This window comes from Pelodiscus sinensis, chromosome 11 (genome assembly GCF_049634645.1).
Source record: "Pelodiscus sinensis isolate JC-2024 chromosome 11, ASM4963464v1, whole genome shotgun sequence".
Lineage (NCBI taxonomy): Eukaryota > Metazoa > Chordata > Testudines > Trionychidae > Pelodiscus > Pelodiscus sinensis.
In genome coordinates, this window is record NC_134721.1 from 49,020,585 (window position 1) to 49,044,000 (window position 23,416).

Below are 23,416 nucleotides of genomic sequence, written 5' to 3' on the forward strand. Positions count from 1 at the left end.
CTCACATCATCACTGCATTCTATGAATATCCAGACTTGAATATCTATCTGTTTTTAACCTCAGATGTCCAGTACCTTGGTCTCCAAATGCTGTCAGGCACCTCAACTATTTAGCCATCAGAAGTATCTGCTCTAAATTTTGTTCGGTTTCAGGATATTTCCTTCCCTACAGAATTTCTTTGAGCAAGGCCCAGGCCACACCAGGTTTAACAGTAATTAATGGCTTCCCCCCCTTCAGGGAAGCATCAACTATTTCAGTCAATAAAAGACCACCAGGCATTCACCACTGCTATCACACAGTTGCTTTGGCCCATCTCTTAGGTGGCTGACATCTCCCAAAGTGACTGCAACTCGTCTGCTTTAGCCATGTTTCCACAACACCAGCAGGACTGCAATGAAGGGGTCCCACACATGAAAACCAGCAAAAGAAACGCTCAACTGTGAAACCTGCTGAAGGCAGTCCCAGATATTCAGACAGCACACATCTTGCAGCAATTCCAGGAAGCTCTTTGTTGCTTTGGCATTTTTTCATGGACAAAGTCTGTAACCCAGTCCCTAGAGCATTTGCATGCATTTGTGACAGTGTCTTGTAAATCAGCTAATATTTCTGCTGTAAACTACAGTCAGTAACATCTTTGGCAGATGCTTCATGAAAGATAAAGGGTTAATTTAGTTTCCCGAGCTGTTAAGACAAATGTACACACATTTTCTTATTGACTGCAATGTTTGACTACTAACCCCAGGAACCATTTCTCACAACTGGATAAAAGACTATGAAAACCCTGTAATTTCTCCATGCTGAGATAAGCAGTTATGCAGGGTGGGCATTCTTTCCCGAGCTTAACTGAGTAGCAGATGCAAGAATGCATCCTAAGACAGATGCAAGAATGGAGGCCACAGAAAGGAAACTCCTATTAGTGTGGAGTGTTGGAGATACCCATGTCCGGATCATCTGACTTCAAAGATGGCATTTTTCTGTGAATTGGAGTGGAGAGTATAATGGGGATTCTAGAAAGATATGGTCTTCACTTGCAAGAGTGAAGCAAACTTCTGTTATCCAACCCCTGCATCTATAACAGCAATCCCGAACCTGAAACAGTAGGTGGGCAAGCCAATCCACAGAAGCAGGCTTGCACTGCTGTGTCTGCTTTTTAATCCTTTCCTGTCTTGATATAAGTTAAGAACAGCTCCCAAGGACTAATTTCGTATTGAATTAGCTGGCCAGGTGCATAGCCCTTTTTTATGGCTTTTGCAGCTTGTGCATAACTCTTCTGAAATCTACATATGTTGTGGTTATGAGATTCACTCCTAACCTAACTTTACACACCTGGGAATGTTAAAATCAAAGCCACATACTGATTTGGTTGAAGTTTTATTTACTTGTTTTTAAAAAGTATTATAATTATGAACTTAATATTTTAAAATGTGTATAACATGAGGTTACAGTTTGCAATAGGATTACAATAGTTAGTTTATAGATGTTATTTCTAACAATCTCCAGCCCTTCTAAAATGTCATCGTTAATTTATGCTCAAGTTTAAAAATGGTTTTAATTTTAAAAGCCTATGGGGGAAAATAGTTGTAGGCTGAAATCTGGGTTGCATTATCAGCCTTTCATGCTACTCTGGTGTCATGAAGCAGCTGTAAATCAAGTAGATTCCCTCAGCATGAAACATCAGTAAAAGGGAGTTTCCCCAGTATGTACAGCAGGCATGTCCAAAGTCCGGCCCGCGGGCCAATTGCGGCCCGTGTTCCAGTTTAATACGGCCCCACAGGTAATTTGGTAATATCTATCTTTTATGGCCCCCAACGAATCCATATGTATTGAGACGAATACATTGTAAAATCTCAGTTAATGTCAGTTGGTCTAAATCAGTTATAAATATATTTGGACACAACATGCATACTTGGTGTTATGTTCCTGTTCATATTTTTTGAACTTAAAAGTTGACAGACAACCTTTATTACCAATAATATGTAATGTACTTTACAATGTTCCTGACATATATTTCAGCTTCCTGGATTTTTTTTCATCTGGCCTTCAGATATGAAAGGCAGAGTGATTTAACACCTGTTTAGATTTGTCATCCATGTGACGAAATGAAAAGTGTGCCGTTTGCAATAAACTTTGCATAAAATAGTTAATTTACATTTAATTTTAATGGTTCAAAGAATGTCAGGCAAAATGGTCGGCCCTCACGCATGTTCACTTCATCAAATCTGGCCCTCTTTGAAAAAAGTTTGGACTCCCCTGATGTACAGCTATGGAGAGAGAATGAGTGTGCGCGGGCAAAGCATGCTGCATTCCAGCTGTGCTAGTGAGGCAGAAGGCCCCTAGGAGTTGCGGGTACCAGTGTATAAATCAGAGCAGATATCAGATTGCTCTAGTTTCTTTCAGGGACTGGGAACAGGGAGATACTCCAGAGCCTTTGTCTCTTTGCCTCTCCCCCTTGCTCATTTTCCAGCACCAATTGTAGATCCAAACATTCTTTTTTTTTTTTTTTTGCCTTCAAGATGTTCTGAAGTGTTTTTTAATATTGCGTCTATATGTGCATAATATACATAAGTCTATTCCGATTTAACACTAAAGTGGACTTCATCAATACATGAATCAGAGTTCTTGCATTTCTAAAAATACCTGTACAGTACTCTAAGTGAAAAATTATATGCATAAAATTAAAATCGGTCTGATTTGCCCAACAGTATTAATGTAATCAACACTTCTACTCAATTAAACATGCAAGTCCTCCATACATTAGTGTCAGCAATGCGAACGTTTGTCATTGCTTCAGCACAGTTCATTATTGGTTATTGCAGGCAAAGATTATTGCACACGAGAGTTACTTTTAGAGTCCTATTAATTAGGTTCTCAGTCGTTTTGTTTTGTTTTCATGGCCAAAACTGGACAAGCCCCAACAATCAAAAGTGATCAGTTTATCACACAGTCTCTTCACTTTAAAAAACAAACAACAACATTAGTTTTCATTCATGTAGGATTAGCAAAATACAGCTACCAGGCTACTTTATTTACAAGATTACGGCTTTCAGTCCTACACAATCGTACTCTGATTTCATAGTAATTGTGCATTCCTATTGGGTTATCCCTGAACCTTTCTTTTAGTAGCTGCTTAATGTAAAATGCTACAGAGAATACCCTATATGCACCTGTTGGTATAGGTGTGCTCAGTGTATAGTAGCTGTTAAAAAAAACAAACACCAACTTGTGCTTGGCTTTCAGTTGTCCATCTGTTTAGTGCATTCCAGGGTGGAAACCTAAGTCCCAGCCTTTCTTAAAGATGTAGGAAATACACAGAACCTTCAAATTAACATTAACCTGCACAGATGGCAAAACATGTCTCACAGCATTAGGACAAGATGTGGACTTCACTGTAAGTCTCTATGGGTCTGTCTGCACTGCCACCCTAGTTCGAACTAGGGTGGCTAATGTAGGCATTTGAACTTCCAAATGAAGCCCGGGATTTAAATATCCCGGGCTTCATTTGCATGTTCCCGGGCGGGCGCTATTTTTAAATGCCTGTTGTTTGAACTACCCTGCTACATGCGGCATAGACTAGGTAGTTTGAATTAAAGCTCCTAAAAACTCCTTACAGGAGGAATAATGGTAGTTTGAATTAGGAGCTTTAATTCGAACTACCTAGTCCATGCCGCGGGTAGCTGTGGGCAGGTAGTTCGAACTATAGGCATTTAAAAATGGTGCCCGCCCGGGAACATGCAAATGAAGCCCAGGATATTTAAATTTCGGGCTTCATTTGCAAGTTCGAATGCCTACATTAGCCACCCTGGTTCGAACTATGATAGTGCTGGGGCACCTACTGGAGTTCCAACGGTGGTCTGCTAACCCCCTGTCTGCTCCCCTCCCCGATGTGCCTCTCACACATTGGAGCCCACACTACCTACTCCTGTCCCTCCCTTCCAGTATGTTTGGAACATCATGAATCCACTGACTCATCCCCCTCCCTCCCAGAGCTGGAATGCCATGAATCAGCTGTTCGTGGCCATTCAAGCACTGAGAAAGAGAGAGGGAAGAAGGGAGGGAGTGAAAATCAGGCAATTCATAGCACTCTGAACATACTGGGGGTGGGGGACAAAGTAAGAAGTGCAGGGCTCCAGTGTCCCAGTGCGTGAGAAGCATTTGGGGGAATGGGACAGATGGAGTCAAGGGGGTGCAAGTGGAGTGCAGGCTGCTGCAACCCACTCGCTATTCTTGGTTGCCCAGCACTGCTTTATGAGGAAAGCATTCCATTTACTATTAAAATGGCTTGGTTGCAAGACACAGAAGGCCACATTCCACTGACAAAATCCGCAATTTCAAAGCCTTATCTGTCCCTGGAAGGCTGTTGGTCCTGGATCTGTGAGAGAACTACTTATTCAGAGGGAAGATGATCCCTGAGCTCAATGCACTTCTCTGCATGCCAGGTTTAGTCAACAGGTTTTGTATCAACATCAGCAACAAATTCCTGGGCCTAGCCAACCTGCCAGACAATGCTGAGGTCACTTCTCTCTATTCATCTCCATCTTCCGTCAATCTGCTGAGCAGATGATTCCAGCACAATTGACCATGGATCCCAGGAGGCCTTCCAGACACATTGAAGGCCACAGCCCACCAATGCAGTGATAAATGCACTCAATCAGCCAACATGAAAGTTCAGAAACCTGGCACTTTGCGAGCGTGAAGCGTATCATAACTTGTTGGCCAATGATACTGAGCTCAGCTTAGCCAGAGGAGACCTAAAGCCAGCATTCTGCATGATCTGCAATCTCAGTGGCCAAGAGGTAGTCACTATGAATGAGATCATGAACAGCCACCAAGGCCATCCATGTTTGTCAGAGAACATTATCCTCTCATGCTGACGGGTACATCGTCACAGTGCCCTGACCCACCCTCCCACTGCCACTTGCTCAGAGCTGGATGATTTTGACAGCCATTGTGGATTCAGATCCAGACACTTGTGCGGCGGCACCAACATAGGAGGAAGTGTGTCATCTGCAAATTAAATGGACACACAGCTGATGCTGATTTCATTCCCCGAGTGACTAAAATGCACTATTGACTTCATAGCAGAATCTCTGCCGGACATCTTTTGCCTGCTGTGGAGAACTGGAACCTTCCCAACCCTCTGGAAGGACAGAATTGTGCTGTGATTTTACCAGGGCAAGCGATTGTGCAGTGAATGGAAGAGCTACCAGCCAGTCACCTTGTTGTCCAGGCCAGGGAAGTTGTTTGCATGTTCTGCTACCCAGATGCATCAGAGGTACCAAACAGAAGTGTCCCACCCAGCAGTTAGGCTTTATGAAGAACTGGTCCACATTAGATACCATTTTAGCCCTCCACTTGTCAGAGATTTGTGAGATCAAGAGGCCCCTCTAAAGAGCACGTGTCAGATCTCAAGGCTGTGTTTGATTCAGTTGACTGAGTCGTGCTATGGAAGGCCTTAAAGGCATAAGTGTCTACTGGCCTTGATTAGCAAGCCACATAAGGAAACCACTTCTTGTGGATACATTGAAAATTGGATGGCAGCACCTTTTCAATCAGTATCTGAATTTGGGGAGAGCGTGTGTTGGCCTCTGCACTCTTTTGCTGGGCAACAGATTTCCTAATGCAGCATTTTGTCAGGTCCCTGGGCATTAAGATTGGTGATCCTTGCTCTCAGATCTTGACTATCCAAATGACATTGTTCCCCCAGCCGGGTTTGCAAGGCACTCCAGCAAATTGAGGTGGAGTTTGCTAAACTTACCTTCTATGCACTGGGGTCAAAGACAATGGTGAAAAATCTAGGATCAGGTCCAGCTGTGACACCAAACCCTTTGAAATTGTCAAAGCAGTCTCTAGTTTGTTATCTGGGTTCCATACTCATCAGGTCCTCCAGTAAATGCCATTCTCTGGGTGGCTTGTAACTGGAAGGAAAATATTCCACCAACCAAGGGAGCAGAAGTGGGCCCAGAGAGAGACCCCTATTCCATGGGTGCCTCAAGTCTTCTGATGTTGGACTCTCAGCCCATTGAATCCATAGAGAAATGGAATAAAGGGAGAACAATCACTATGGCCGACTGTTTGGCTAAGCATGGCGGAAGGTCACCTTGTCACAAAAGCCCTAAACAAAAAGCTACTCTTCCTCTCTTGGCACCATTACACATCTGCTTCAAGGCCGAAAGCCATTCAAGAGCCAAAAAGCTCATGTGCACAAGAGGAAAGCCACTGGTGTGCTGCCAATATTATGCAATAAAGCCTGCCCCCTCAAGCCTATGATGATTCGTCATGTATCAGGGGCACAGTGTTCTTGCACAAAGGAAGGATGGGACACTGGGAAGTCCACTCTTATTCCCATCTAAATGAAAATGCTCTCTATTGTCAATATAGCCAAGGACAGGCCCAATAGTATTTGGCAAATAAACTTCCATGCATATATTCCAGATGGAAAGTTGCATCATTTATTCCCAGTAAATCTCCCCAGCACTGAGACGATACAGCACACTATTCAGCTCATGCAATGCAAAAGGAGGATGTATGGGCATCCCTGAAGGTATTTCAGGAGTTGTTCTCGCCCCCCCTCTCCCCCCGCACCTGCCCAAGTCCCCAACAGTTGGTGCAAGTGGCTACAAAACAAATTCTTCAGAAATATTTGTACAGGCAGTCCTCAATTTACAATGTTCAACTTCAGATGAATGGCACTTGTGACATTTCTGAACTGACACGATGATTTGACTTACGACAGTGAGTTGGACTTTACAATGCTTGGTCCTGCAGCGGAGTGGATTGCAGTTTCATGTTACAACATTTTGACTTACGGCACAATTCTCAGGAGCCAACTATGTCATAAATCCAACGGCGAAGTGCACAGAGCGCCCGTGAAGGGACGGTCACCTCTGGCAAGAATGATACAACAGCATCCAAATGAGCAGAAATTACTCAAGAGGAGGCAAAAGAGCAACCCCAGGCCTCCTCTTCAGTCACGTAATTGCTTTACTCATTCTGCATCAACAATGCTTCTGCTACGTCAGATGTGACCTAAGAGGAAATGATCTTGCCTTTATTCAAGAGTATTTTTTCTGCTCAGACACAGAAGTTCAATGGAGTGGCTCCATTTTCTAGAAAAGCGGCGAGGAGTCCTGAGGCACCTTATAGACTAAGGGTACGTCTAGACTACCGGGTTTTGTCGACAGAAGTTTTGTCGACAGTATCTGTCGACAAAACTTCTGTCGACAAAGAGCGTCCAGACACATTGAGTTCAGTCGACAAAGCAAGCTGCTTTGTCGACAGAACCCTGTAGTCTAGACGCAACCCTACAGGCAATAACACCTTTTGTCGACAGAACTCTGTCGACAGAAGGCATTATGCCTCGTAAAATGAGGTATACCAGCGTCGACAAAACTGCTGAGTTCTGTCGACGTTATGTTGACAGAACTCAGCGGTAGTGTAGACGCTGGTATAGTTTTGTCGACAAAAGTCCATTTTTGTCGACAAAACACAGTAGTCTAGACACACCCTAACTGAAGTGTAGGAGCATAAGCTTTAGTGGGCAAAGACCCACTTTGTCAGATGCAAGTGGATCTTTGCCCACAAAAGCTTATGCTCCTACACTTCAGTTAGTCTATAAGGTACCACAGGACTCCTCGCCGCTTTTGCGGATTCAGAGTAACACGGCTACCCCTCTGATACTTGACTCCATTTTCTAGGCCATTTTTAAAAGTCAAAAGGGTTACTTGAAGTGTTGGCAAGTGAAAGAGGTTAGAACTTGAGGACCCTGGGCTCTCCTCCATCCTGCGGCTGTATTCTAGAGCTCAGCCAACAAAGCACAGGAAAAAAGGTGGCGTGGCACTGGGAAGGAAGGAAGGCAGTAAGGCTGTAGGAGCCACAGTTTCCAACACTGACAGTCAGGGCAAAAGCCCCTATATGTTCGTCACTGCCTGACTGAGATCTCCCACAAAGCACACATGGTAAGAAGGAGCAAGGAGGGAATAATTAATTTGCCATGTTGTGGGAGAATTACCCCCAAGAACACAGAGCAAAGGAGACCCTGAAAGGCTCACAGGCTCTATCAAACACAGCAGTGTTAAATATTCTATGTATTAAAATAAAACTGGGACAGTAATCCCAGTGTGCGGTTAGGGTCTAATCCTAGAAGCTACTCAGCAGCCTGAATTCCCATTAAAGCCAACAGGAATGTGATCTGAAGCAACTCCACAGCCCAGATAAGGCACTCAGCACCTCAGACATAAGACTAAAATGTCTGAGCAAAATTTCAGGAGAGGCTGTCTTACCGAAGAAGTAAAGCCTACACTGGAACATGCTAACAAAAGTATCCCCTTTGTTTCGGTAACTTCATTTTAGCTTGCCCAAAACAGAACAAGAGCTGCTTAAAAGGAGGGATTGTTCCAGACTCTCTTCAGGAGGTGTCTGCCCAGAGAAAATCCATAACAAAGGGTTGTAGCATCTAAGCATAAAAGAGAACCTACCCATCTCTTTCAAGAGCAGGCCACTCAGGCAGGCTCACTTTCTCTAAGGGATGTCTAGACTGCATCCCTCTGTCAGCAGAGGAATGCAGATTAGGCAGGTCGACATTGCAAATGAGGCAGGGATTTAAATATCCTGTGCCTAATTTGCATAAAAATGGCTGCCATGTTTTGCCGACTCAGCACTTTGTTGGCAAGAAGCAGCAGTCTAGTGGGGGGATCTATCGAGAAAGAAAGCTTTTTTCAACAGATCCTGTATACCTCCTTGCAGGAGGCGTAAGGGATCTGTCAGAAAAGGCTTTCTATCTCGACAGTTCCCCTTCTAGACTGCCGCTTTTTGCTGACAAAGTACTGAGTCAGCAAAACGTGGCAGCCATTTTTATGCAAATTAGGCACGGGAAATTTAAAATCCCTGCCTCATTTGCAATGTTGACCTGCCTAATTTGCATTCCTCTGCTGACAGAGGGATGCAGTCTAGACATACCCTAAGTCTCTACCTGATACGGGAGGAAGTTGCTGTTTATTCAAGTCTTCTATTTCCCAGCTGGCTTAACCGACAACTATGGAAGCTAACAGGAACCAGCCACTTACCACCAGGAGCAAAAGAAGTTCCAAGCCACTTTACAGCTCTGCTTCAGAACCTATAGGCAAAGTCCTGGTCAGCTGGATGGGCTCTCTCCACTGACATTTCCAAGGTCTCGGAAACAGCTTTTCCCTTTTTCCATCTTCCAGATTTAGACAAACCCAGAGCATAGCAATTCTAACTCCAGAGGGTTCCCTTTATAAGCCTCTAATGGTCTGTTTCCACAGTACGGGCACATCTAAACAACAGGCGATACTCTAAATAAACTACACGATTTGAGCTATGCTAATTGTGTAGCTTAAGTCAAAATAGCTTATTTCGACTTCTGGTGCTGTCTACACAGCAGTTATTTTGAGAGAGAGAGCACTCTTCCCCCGACTTCCCTTACTCCTCGTACAACGAGGGTTACAAGAGTCAGAGTAAGCATTCCTCCAGCTCAACGTTATTTTCACATTATGCTGAAATAACGCTACTGTGTAGACATAGTTTAGGAGAATAACTTGTATATTCTTTCCAATAGGTCTGACTTTGTATCCCTGAAAAGACAACTGATTAAGAGCCTGAAATATAAACAATATGCCAACTTTGTTCTGAAGATTTAGACAAAGTCAATCAGCAGTTTTATTTAGGAGTCTCTTCCCTCCTCCCCCATATTCTGTCAAGTTTGATAACAGCTGAAATGAAGAACTCCTAAGTGTTTCTGAGCCACTGACATTCTACTACATTTTTAGGTGCTTGGAATGGAAAAAGAGAGAGAGAAGCAGGTGCCCAATCCAGATGGATACCCACAGCTGGCAGGCTTCCTCAGGAAGCAGAGAATGAGAGGGCAGAGTTAATGAGAAGGAGTATCAATCATGACACACAAGCAGGAAACCTGGAGTCAACGCCATGTGTGCTGCGCAAATGCTGGATTAAACAAAAATAGCTATAAATAATATGCTGCTTCCCACACCTTAGTCACTGCCCTCCCACCAATAAATCACCGGGCTGCAGTAGCAGCTTCTATCTTGCTGCTGTTACATTGTCTAACATGAAACTTTTAGAGGTAGGCAAGACAAGGCCTGATCAAAATCCCACTGACAGCAATGGAATTTTGAACTGGGCCCAACGTGGGCACATTCTCTTCACAGCACACATCATTTCTGCAGTCCTTTCCAGAGCCAAATGCATGCAGCGGGCCTTAGGTCAAAAATGTCTTCTCAAATAGAAAAATCACATTGTTCTACATCAACAGCAAGCCAGGCTCTAAAACTAGCCTCGTGCTGCATATACTTATTTTTTAAACACTGCACACCATACAGCTCTCACGTTAGAGCTTTAGAGCCCTTCTACCAGCAAAAGGGGAATAGTGCTCAGTTGGTTTCATATGCAGCTGCATGCTCTGAAAGGGCAAATCTATGCAGTCCATGGGTCTGTGTGAGGGGGTTGCACTCACCACCGTGACCCCCCTGCCGTCTGTCCTCAGGAGTTGGCTCCCTCGGCGGGTAGGGTGCCTTCTGTGGGGTGGTGTCTCCCCTCTTTACTCCCGGCTGCGGCATCCTCTGCGCCACATTGCCTTCCGGCAGTGCCCAAGTCTGTCTCTGAGCCCCCCTTCCAGGGGTCGATGTTCCTTCATCGGGCCTTCTTTCAAGCCCTGCAGTCTGAGGATTTGCTGGCCAGAGCTCCCCTAGCCCTGCCTGGCCTCCCCCAGCCCTGCCCTAGCTCCAGGCTCTCAGCAGCCAGGCTCTCACTGCTCTCCCTCGCAGCAGCAGCCCATCCCCTATTATAGCTCCCAGCTGGGCCCTAATGGACTAGTACAGCCTCAGCTGGGCTAAACTCCCCGGCCCTGGCTCAGGCCGGGGTTTGCCCTTAAAGGGCCAGTGCAGGGAGAGCGCCCTGTCACAGTCTGGCTCAAGAGAATTGATGCCACTTCAGGTTTCCACTTCAATCACAACAAAATTGTTCCTTATTTTTATTACAGTAGCACCCAGAGGTTCCAAATCAGATTCAGGGTCTTATTGAAGTAGATGCTATACATGCATATGGGAAGTCAATCTCTGCCCTCGGGAATTTACAATCTAGGTTAAAGACAAGATCATGTAACAATAGAAAGGAAAGAGGAAGGGAGAATGAGGAAAATAGGAAGGCGTGGTTACACAGATCACCTAAGTGAACAATGTAATGCTAATATATTTCAGGGATTAATATCACAAGAAGCTGACCCAATTTAATTTATAGGCAGCAGATTTAAAACAAAAATTATTTCTTCACCGTCAACCTGTGGAATTCTTTGCCAGGAGATGGTGGAAAGGCTCAAACTATAACAGGGTTCCAATAAGAACAAAATAAGTTCTAGGAGGATAGGTCCACCAATGGCTATGAGTCAGGATGGGCAGGAATGGTGTCCCTAGTCTCTGTTTGCCAGAAGCTGGGAATGGGTGACAGGAGAGGGATCACTTGATGTTCGCCTCTTCTCTTTATTCCTTGTGAAGCACTTGGCATTGGCCATTGTTGAAAGGCAGGATACTGGGCTAGACGGACTATTGGTCTGATCTAGTTTGGCCATTCTGATGTTCTTTTATAGAACCCAGATGTATCTGTCTCTGGCTGTACCCCACTAGACCCCAATCCCCTCCCAGAGCTGAGATAGAGCCCAGGAGTCCTGATGGGGTCTGTCTCTCTCTTTCTTGGCAGAGTTAGGAACAAAGTGAGAATATGCAGTACAATTTTAAACCTAACCAGTGTCCCTTAAGCGAGATGTCAGAATAGGTTAATGTTAGAGATGAGTGGGTCAATTTAGTTCATTTTCTTTCTTTTAGATAGGAATTAGATACAGTGCTCCTGTCAGCTAAGTTCTCTGCCAAAAATTAGAGTTTTCAAGCACCTTAGTAGTTGCTTGAAAGAGGTGATGTATGAATGGTGGGGGAGGGTGGACAGAATCAGTTTCTCCCCCCAATTTGCTGCGTGGCTTGTACTGAGCATAATACAGCTGAAGCTGCTGACCTCAGTTTCTCCCCCGTACCCTCAGTCTGCCCCCCCCCCACTATAGCAATATGCTCAGGTCATCCTCCCCCCCAACAAAATTTGAAATGGCATCCTGGATCCCAGACCTTAAGGGCCAGGCCTATGCCCCTTTCTACACCTAAACTTCCCTCTTGGAGTCCACTGTCCCTCCGAAATCCCAGCTCCCTGCCCAGAGTTCCCTCCTGCACCCCAACTCCTCTTCCACTGCTCTACCTCAGAGACCACACCCCCAGCTGGAGCCCTTCCCCCAACACACCAGCACCCAGCCCAGAGCCCCCTTCTGCACGCTGAAATCTTCATTTCTGGTCCTACTCTGGAGCCCACAGTCCTAGCCCAGACATCAAACCCACTCCCAGAGCCTCTTACCCCCAGTCCAGGCCCAGAGCCTGTATCCCCTCCACCACCCCAACCCTCTGCCTCAGTCCAGAGCCTCTCCCACACTCCTCATCCCTGGCCCGAACCTAGAGCCCACACCCTCATCCAGAGCACTCATTGCTCCTGCACCCCAATCCCTGCCCCAGTCCCATGAAAATGAGTGAGTGAAGGTGGGGGACAGCAAGTGACAGAGGGACAAGGGATGAAATGGGGGGGCAGGGTTTTGCAGAAGGGATGGGGCATGGGCGATTAGAAAGTTGGCAACACTATCCACAGCAGAAAATTAATGTTTTTATTATACAAGCCAATCTCCTTCAGCAACTTGACATTCAGATGAAGTAGTTCTTAAAAGTTGTTAAGTCTGAAGTATTACCTATATTTTGCTTTTCTATTCTCTCATAGCTCTGCTTGGGCTAGGATTGACAATAGAAACTAGCCTAGTTCCTTTGAGTGTCCCAGCCATATTTTGCCAGGCAAAGCCCCCATGTATCCATCTTTATGCTCATTATCACACCCTGTTCTTTAGTTCTTCTCCAATTGTGTGAGTTTCAAAGGTCATTCAGTTTTATATCCACATTGTCTCTGAAACACAATTGCTGACTACATAAATCAGGCATTATCTTATAGGTAATTGTGAGAGCTCTCTTTATTAGGAAGGTTTCTGCGTTCTCTAGCAAATATATTTTTAAATTACTTTGGTTTCGGTTTTATAATGCCCACTGTTAGATAGTGCTATTTATGGAAGACAAGCCAGTGCTTTCTGAATTTCAAATAGCGTTCTGAAGCATTCTTGATGTTTTATCATTTACTACTTGGAAATATGCATAAAATGATTGAGATGCACAGATCTAAAGATTTTCTACTGCCAGAAAGTTAATAATCATAGTACTGATCTTATTCATTTGCCAAATTTAGAAATATAGCAAGCATTTTTATTTGATATAAATTCACAAATCTGTTGCTCATTCTCATTAAATACATATATTTAAAAAAAAAATCACTCAACATAATAAATAATTGGAATTCAGTCTCAAACCCTCACCTCACCCAACAACTAATAATATTGGAATAATCAGGAATAATCTAACTAGCAGCATGACTGGGAAAATCATAAGTGATACTTGCTCTCTCACTATTTGTGTGGATTCAAACGTCTTCAATCTTTCTATCAAAGAAAGGTCAATATCACTTCAACACTGAAGCTAGACTTCCTAGAGAATCCAGGTATCTTACAGACAATAAGCAAATACTGTAACATTAATGTTATGAAGACAGTGATTTCTGAGAGAATCATCTGTGAAGACAGAATTTAGATCGTTTTACTGAACAAATACTAAATGTGTCCCTACCACTGGATTCAGAAGAGAAATATCATTGGAGATAGTTTCTTTATATTCTCTGTATGCCATGCACCAAAAAAGTAAATGATCTCATGCTTCAAGTTTGATGTGCCATTTAGTTGCATGTCTACTAGTACTGTCAACAAATTCCCGCTAGTACAATACAATGCTAACCCAAGAGAACAGAATATTAAATCAGAAAATAATGATTTTTTTCCACTGGGCAGATCTATTTGATAGGTAGTCCTATGCACAGCATAGTGGGAAAATCTGATTTAATAAAAGTCAGCAGCAGCTCAGAAGCCATGGCTAGACGATATATCATATTGATCGTCTGAAGCATCTGCCCATCAAAAGTTAGGGAAATTGTTATTTATAGAGCATGATGGACATGGTTAGTTGCAGCCATAAAACAAGTGCTTCGCCCAATACTACTGTCCTCCCCTCATACCAATCAGCATCATTATAGAATCGTAGAGCACCAAAAAAAAAAAAAAAAAAAAATTAGAATTAGGATTCTTTTGACATTGCAAACACTTCAAGAGAAAAGAGGGACAATCTGCACATCTATTATGGATTGAGCAGGGTCCCAAATGGGCCAAATATCAGGAAGGAATTGAATCAAAGTATTTGGAATATTCTCTGTCCTTCAGTCTCTGTTGCAGCAGACATAGGCTTCCTATATTTTCAGATCTGAAATGTAACGTTTCCAATTTGACTTACTAAATTTTCACGAATCAGATTCTGAAATAAGCATCAGCCTAAAATACTGCCCACTCAAGTCAACAGGAGACTAAGTGAATTGGAATGAAGTTTCTTTTTGCTGTGCCTACAGTGTAGGCTTAGCAAGGTTGGCATTATTGGTTTTTCTTGAATTTGTGAAGTTCTGGGTCTTCTCCCTTGTGTTAAGTTTTGACAGTCTCCACAATCTCCCTTCTTGTGCTTCTGTCACCTTATCCCAAAAAAGACATAGTGGGTACAGAAGGTCTTCAGAGACAAGTGATGAAAATGGGTAGAAGAGGCATATTAAAGGACAAAGACTAGTCCTGTTTTGTTTGTAAAAATGATGAGCAATGAAGGACACAATAGAAATGGTAAATAATGAATAATATGAAGATGGAAAGTTAGATATTCCCTTTACCCACATATATTTCCAAAACCAAGTAAACGTTCATTGTAGCTGAAAAGAAATCTTTAACCTGTGTAACTCATTGCTACCAGGTATCACAGCGGGCAAGAGCTTACAACTCAACACAGGATTAAACATGCACATGGAAAAGGAAATAAACAATTACCCCAGGTAGAATAAAAATTATAAACAGCACTCATGCTGCAAAGCTTAAGCCAACTGCTAACTGCATAGGGTTATGAAAAACATTATCTTGTGGATTGCTGCACCAATCTGGTAAAGATTCCTGTTGGAGACAGGATACCAGTCTATAGGGACCATTGGACTGAACATCCAGCATGGTAAAGCCTGTGTTGCAGAAACCATAAATCTTCGCACAACTACCTACCTGAATCCCCCTCCATGTCCAGACACTCCTGCCTCAACTCGCTTTATTGTGCCCTCTAGTTATTACAAGCAACGAATACTGGTCAGTAAAAGTTAAACAGAACAGTATGAACACTCCTACATTTCCATAAGTTATACAATTTAAAATATTTGTTAACGTAACACCTTAGCCAACAGTCTCGGTGATGGATCGTCTCAGTGTTTCCGCAACTGAGAGAGGAAGAAAACCACAGGAGAAACAAAGTACATTTTCCACTTCACTCCGAACAGGTCTGCTTTGGTGAGGGTCTCCAGTAAAGTGTAAGAACCAGTCAATAGAACACAAACTTATTACCACGCTTCTTCATTTTCAGCTTGGTTACCAAGGATGCTTTTTGTGTAGAAAATGGCAGTATCTTCACTAGAAATCCCCGATACTACCTACTGCATAAGTATCTCCCCAGAGAGGAAGACAAGACTTAATATCACATCTGTTTGAAAAAGTGAGGGAGTGAGAAAGAGAAACCCTTTTAATTCTCCACTCTCTACTCAAACAGGCAAATAAAGGATCAAGAGAAGATTAAAATAATGTCAATATGTATTAAACGGACACAAATCAGATATTAGGAATGGCAATATACAAAAACCTGTAGAACACTTCAATCTCCCTGGACACACGGTAGCAGATCCTGCACCAAAAAACAAACAAAGAAAACTTCAAGACCAGACGTCAAAGAGAAACTGCTGAACTACGGTTCATCTGCAAATTTGACACCATCAGTTTAGGATTAAACAGACTGTGAACGGTTAGCTAAGTACAAAAGCAGTTTCTCCTCTCTTGGTGTTCACACCTCCACATCAGCTGCTAGAAGTGGGCCTCACCCTCCTTGACTGAATTAACCTCATTATCTCCAGCCTTATTCTGACCTGCATATTTATACCTGCCTCTGGAAATTTCCACTACATGCATTTGACGAAGCGGGTCTTTGCCCACGAAAGCTTATGCTCCAACACTTCGGTTAGTCTATAAGGTGTAACAGGACTCCTTGTCGCTTTTGCAGATCCAGACTAACACGGCTACCCCTCTGATATTAAAAGTATGTTTTCTTTTCATACATAAACCAGTTGAACTATATTGTGTAGCACTGATGTTTGATTATTCTCACTTAGTACACCAACACACACACAATGTATATAGCAACACAAACACACACATGCTATTTCCACAAATACATACGTTCCTTATGCTGCAGAGCCCCTGTTTTATTAGGCATTCACGGTATGTCTAGACTACATCCCTTTTTTGACAGAGGGATGTAAATTAGGCACCTCGAAATTGCAAATGAAGCCGGAATTTGAATTTCCCTCACTTCATTTGCATAATCGCATCATGGCGCTCTTTTGAAAAAGTGCTATTTTGAAAGTCAAACCGCAGTTTAGACGTGGTTCTTTCGAAAATAGAAGCCTTTTATGAAAGCTCCTGTAAATGTCATTTTTTGAGGGTTACAGGATCTTTTGAAAAAGCCTTCCCTTTTCGAAAGAACTGCATCTAGACTGCGGTTTTATTTTTAAAATAGCGCCTTTTCGAAAGAGCACCATGACGTGATTATGCAAATGAAGTGTGGGAAAGTCAAATCCCGGCTTCATTTGCAATTTCGAAATGCCTAATTTACATCCCTCTGTCGAAAGAGGGATGTAGTCTAGACACACCCTCAGATGCACGAAGAAGTCTTTCCAAAAGCTCCAAAGCCAATTGGTTTGCTGCATTTTTAACTAGAATAATTGTTCTAATGACTTATAAGTTAGCCACAAAAAGCAGGAGCAGTGTCCAATTTCGAAGTTATGACAATGCACCATTTGGCTCTTTGTAAAGCATTGCTTTGGCAGGATTTTAAATTAGACTGCTTACCATAAATTAGAATGCCCACCATCTAGGTTTGAAAATTTAAGGCATTTTTAGGTTGCATTTTATTCAGCAGTGGGGCCTTCATCCATGTTTGTCAAGCACCAGGCATACTGAATGGTGCTAAATTATAACTTTTAATAACAGGAATAGAATTCCACAGCCCCATCAGGCTTTTAATGGTTGATCTAATTCTCAAACCAAAAAAAATGTAATTAAGATAGAGCACAGTTGTAAGTAGCTATTGATTAATAACATTAATTTAAAAAGAGCCTGGCAAGCTAGTTCCAGCACACACAACCAATCCACCCTAAGGGAGCAAGTCTCTTCACAAAAATCAGATAGAACCCATTAATTAAATGGCTGCAATACAGCACCACATGGGAGGGAGCTCAGTCAAGTGGAGAGGGCTCTATACTAGCAATGAGAAGATCTGTCACTAGCTTGCTGCATGACTTGGTCAAGTCACTTCACCTCCTCTCGGTAGAGGGGTGCCCCCAGAAATTTCTAATGGTATGCCCAATTGAACCAATCTCACTGCTCGCCAGAGCTCTTCCCATACCAGTGAGATGCACTGTGCCTTACATCTGTAGAGCTGTGGGTGGCACAGCTACTCTCTTTATAAAATTAGGATAATAAAATCCAGCCAAATAAAAATCACACTGTACCTTGTATCACACTGTAACAACCTGCAGGGTTGTTAGGAGGTTTATTTCATTTATGTTTCTGAAGTGTTTTCAGAGCTTTTTGAAGGGTGCTGTAATAATAAAAGTATTTCAGACTTCAGCAGATTCCAGATATGCGTTTGTACATCAATTATCTCCCAACTAAGTTTGCTAGTAGGTTACCAGAGGTTGACACGCCATAGAATCATATCAGAGAGGTAGCCGGGTTAGTCTGGATCTGCGAAAGCAACAAGGAGTCCTGTAGCACCTTATAGATTCGTAGAATACTAAAACTGTAAGGAAAATACAGGACTATGTAGCACTTTAAAGACTAACAAGATGGTTTATTAGATGATAAGCTTTCGTGGGCCAAACCATCATCATCTAATAAACCATTTGTTAGTCTTTAAAGTGCTACATAGTCCTGTATCTTGCTTCAGCTACACCAGATTAACACGGCTACATTTCTATCACTATTCTTAACACTGTAAGGGACCTCGAAAAGTCATCAAGTCCAGTCTCCTGCTCCCATAGCAGGACCAACCACCATCTAGATCATCCCTGATATATTTCTATCCAAACTGCTCTTAAACATTCTTTTGGTTACCTGAAAGCTGCTATCATGTTTCTTCTCAGTCTTTTTTTCCAAACTAAACAAGCCCAATTCTTTCAGTCTTCCCTCATGGGTCGTGTTTTATAGAATTTAATCATTCTTGTTGCTCTTTTCCGGACCATCTCCAATTTCTCAACATCTTTCCTGAAATGTGGTACCCAGAACTGGACACAGTACTCCAACTGAGGCCTAATCAGTGCAGAGTAGAGGGGAAGTATGACTTCTCATGTCTTTCTCACAACCCTCCTGTTAATGCATCCAAGAATGGTGTTTGCTTTTTTTTGCAACAGTGTGACACTGTTGACTCATTATTTAACTTGTGGTCCATTATAACCTCTAGATCTCTTTCTGCAGTACAGCCGCTCCCCGAGTTACAACCACCTCCACTTACGCCTATCCGCACTTACGACCAAAGTGGTCGTAAATGCAGATCTGAGTTACGAACGGTGATCCACGCTTATGAACAGTGCAGTCACCATGTAACTCTATGGGATCCGAGTTACGAACACTTCGAGTTCTGGACCAAGTATTGGTCCGTAACTTGTTCGTAACTTGAAGAGCGGCTGTACTTCTTCCTAAACAATCACTTCCCATTTTGTAAGTGTGAAATTGATTGTTCCTTCCTAAGTGTAGTAGTTTGCATTTGTCCTCATTGAATTTCACTCTATTTACCTCAGACCATTTCTCCAGTTTGTCTAGATCATTTTGAATTGTAATCATATCCTCCAAAGCACTTGCAACCTCTCCCAGCTCGGTATCATCTGCAAACTTTATAAGCATACTCTCTATATGCCATCATTTAAATCAAACCAAATATTAAATCTAAATAGAATTGGTTCCAAAAGTGATCCCTATGGGACCCCACTTCTTAAGCCCTTCCAGCATGACTGTGAACCATTGATAACTACTCTCTGGGAATGGTTATCCAGCCAATTATGCATCCACCTTACAGTAGCCCCATCCTGTGCAATATTGAAAAACAAATTGGACAAAACACTATAGGGAATGATCTTGTGTCCACAAGGAAATAGATGGAATATGACCTAATACATTTAGAGACGTGATTTAATCTCACTATGGTAAGAGTCAATGTGGGAAAAGAATTAAGACCAAAAATAAATGTTGCTAATAAAAGAAAAATTATATTAGTCATCAAAATCCAACACCTGTGAAGTGTTTTCTTCCTTTTGACAGATGGTCTTCTGATATTTTGGACCAACATCGCTCCATGCTTTTAGGCAAGAGTCTGTACTTATCTCAGCCACCTGGTTTTGAATTATTCTTCAGAAAGTTATATGTAGGCTGCAGGAGGTAATTGGGGTCCATCTGCTAACCTAATCGGTCCAGGTTTTAGACCAAATTAAAGATTACATAGCATCTGTCTAGGTAACTTTACAAAATTCTGCCCTCTCTTCCCTAGTTATTCCAAGAGAACCGAAGTATAAACTTCCCTACACCTATTGCAGTTTGTTACACCTCATAGACTCATAGACTTTAAGGTCAGAAGGGACCATTATGATCATCTGCACAGTGCAGGCCACAGAATCTCACCCACCTCTCCTTGAATAATCCTCTCACCTATCTCTCAGATATTGAAGCCTTCAAATACTATGAAGACCACAAGATGCAGAGAATCCTCCAGCTGTGATCTGTACCCCATGCTACAGAGGAAGGCGAAAAACCTCCAGGGTCTCTGCCTGAAAGTAGGAATAAGAGATCCTCCGGAAAAGAGCTTATTTTCCGGAGGATCGCGTCCAGACTGGCGCTTTTCTCCGGCTTATCTACAAGCCGGAAAAAAGCGGCAGCCATGTTAATGCAAATGCCGCGGGGGATATTTAAATCCCCCGTGGATTTGCCTATTCCAAAGTGCTACATTTGCATCCCTATTACGGAATAGGGGCCAATGCAGACACAGCCATCTAGTTTAATCTTGAAACCAGATAGATCTTTTGCCCCTACTACTTCCCTTGGAAGACCGTTCCAGAACGTCACTCCTCTAATGGTTCACACCTATTGATGCTTACAGGTTTAGTCCAAATACTACCTCATGTATTTCTATTTGTTTGGGAATTTTTAAATTTCTACCTATCCAGAGCACTGTGAGTTCTAGCAAAAGTTAAAAAATAAAATTCAAACCGCAGGTTACACTGTTTCCCCATCCCTCCCTCATAGTCAGTAGAACAAAACACCAATACATCCCTACTTTTAAAAAGAAGGATTACTGAAAGTACTACGTTTTAAGCAATTTCTCTTCATCCATATTCTTTGAAAAGCATTGAATGGGATATTAACTAAACTTCAGAGAGACAATGGAATTAACAGTATACTGTAGATATTAATATTTCCCTATGAGAGAATTACATGAATACTCAACATTTCTGTCCTGCGCATGAGACATCAATTTGAATACATTGAACTGTGAGACTTATTAATAAATATAGAAGTAGAAGAAAAGCTTTGTGAACCTGCACTTTATTCATGGAATAGAGTTTCTGATTTTGCATACAGTAACTAATGCACAGCATCAACAGAAGGCTTACTTCTGCCTACCACTACATTCCAAAAGGTGACACTTAGGGTACGTCTAGACTACCGCGTTTTGTCGACGGAAGTTTTGTCGACAGATACTGTCGACAAAACTTCCGTCGACAATTTGCGTCCAGACACATGGAGTTCTGTCGACAAAGCAAGCCGCTTTGTCGACAGAACTCCGTAGTCTGGACGCAGTGTTACAGGCAATAACACCTTCTGTCGACAGAGTTCTGTCGACAGAAAGTGTTATGCCTCGTATAATGAGGTATACCAGCGTCGACAAAACCGCGGAGTTCTGTCGACGTTATGCCCCTTAGGGTATGTCTACACTACATGGCTCCGTTGACGGAGCCATGTAGATGAGCTTTGTAGACATATCAGAATGAAGCAGTGATTTAAATAATTGCCGCTTCATTTACATCAAAATGGCTGCCACGCTGTGCCAATCAGCTGTTTGTCGGCACAGCGCAGTAGTCTGGACGACTGGCCGTCGACATCAAAAGCCTTTGTCGACCGCCCCGTTATGCCTCATGGGATGAGGCATAACGGGGCGGTCGACAAAGGCTTTTGATGTTGATCGCCAAGCGTCCAGACTACTGCGCTGTGCCAACAAACAGCTGATCGGCACAGCGTGGCAGCCATTTTGATGTAAATGAAGCAGTGATTTTTTAAAATTGCATTGCATTAATTTTTCTTGGCATACTGGAGGATTAGATTTCTTTCTTTGGCCAGTTTTTTCCCCTTTTGCACCTTTTTGTGTTTAAACAACAGAACAAGCCCTTACAGCAAATTGTGCCTTCCAATTTCAGTTGTCCTCCTTTTGATTGGTAGGTTGGCAATGGAAATAATATTTTCATTGATTTTCTTTAAATTCACAACATCAGATTCTCCATCCCAGTTACAGTAATATATGCATTGAAAATTCTGTCTGCATCTTATCTAACTGGCAGCTCCTCTATTCAACAAAGTCATAGCAGTTATAAATGGGGTTTTTTTTTTTACAAGTAAAGGTTGTAATTTTCTTTATTTTAGTACTGAGGAACCACACAGGCACAACGAAGGCCTCTCTGAACAAGAAAGCCTTCTAAATATATATATATATTATTCATTTACATAGAAGGCGGCTCTGGTTTACAGACAATATGATAGGTTCTAAAAATAGAACTAACTACTCCTCAGCTGGGAATCAAAGGCTTCTGCAATAGTTAATGCAGCCTGGAGTGACATGTATTTTCAAGTTTCGTTGGTTTTTTATTAATGCCGCTATGTACAAATGGCAACTAAATAGGATTGTTGGAGCAGAAATCATATTGCACAGTGGCACCTAATTTTTGAACACACGTTTAAAAGATAGAAACATGGGAAATAAAGACAGCCACCATTTCGTAAAGGGAGATACATTATAAATTGGTTATAGAATATAAATCAGCGTAAGGAAACACACAAATGGAAAATGCTAGGAGGCCCATTTTCCCTTTCTCTATTTCCCCTGCCCCCAAGTGATATGGGAAGGAGGAAGAGAAGTAAGGACACATTTCCTTTATCTCCGTTAAACAGGAAAAGCGACCCATATCCAAAGGCGACCGTAACTTGTTTGCATACTGTACTGTGTAGCATATGCATCTGTGCCATAAATTGACACAACCTTGAAAGGAATGTATTAGTGTTGACAAAAATGGGTGTAATCCTCTAGCCATGTCCCACGTACATTTAAAATAGAGTCACAGAAACAACAAGAGGAAAAACAGTGGGAGAATTTGCTCAGCATCTCAGATGCCCATACATGAACACGAGGAGGATAGGGAGTAAACAGGAAGAACTTGAAGAATTAATCCATAGGCTAAATTCTGACAATTGACATTACAAGTGGTAGGTCTCATGATTGTAATATTGGTAGAGGGTAGAGCTTGTTCAGGAATGTCAAGCAGGAAAGAGAGAAAAGGAAATGTTGCATTATGTATGAAGACTATACATGCTCTTGCTCAGAGATCTAGAAGGAGATGAGAGGCAGAACAGCTGAAAGTCTCTGGTTAAAAAGAAAAGGGATAAAAAAATAGAAGTGACATCATGGTAGGGATCTATAGACCCCCAAATCAGAATGAAGCAGTGGATGAGGCATTTTAGAAAAATAAAAAGAAATAGACAGACACATGACCTGGTAGTAATGGCAGGCTAACTACCCATATGGCAACACACACATTTTTCAGAAAGTTCTTTGAACATATTGGGGTCAGATTTTTGTTACAGAAAGTGGAGGAAATAACCAGGGGGAGAGCTATTTTGGGCTTAATTCTGACCCACAAAGGAGAACTGGTAAAGAATCTGAAGATTGAAAGCAGTTTGGGTGAAAGTCATTATGCAATGATAGATGTCGTGATTCTAAGGAAAGAAAGGCCTGAAAGCTAAGTTCCCTGTAAGCTGCAAGGCCATGCAACC

General features: G+C 42.5%; 1 protein-coding gene across 7 annotated transcripts in view; it reads right to left on the reverse strand.

Moving 5' to 3' along the window:
• IQSEC1 (IQ motif and Sec7 domain ArfGEF 1) overlaps positions 1 to 23,416 on the reverse strand; it is a 611,669-nt gene that overhangs the window by 527,013 nt on the left and 61,240 nt on the right. The window lies entirely within an intron of this gene.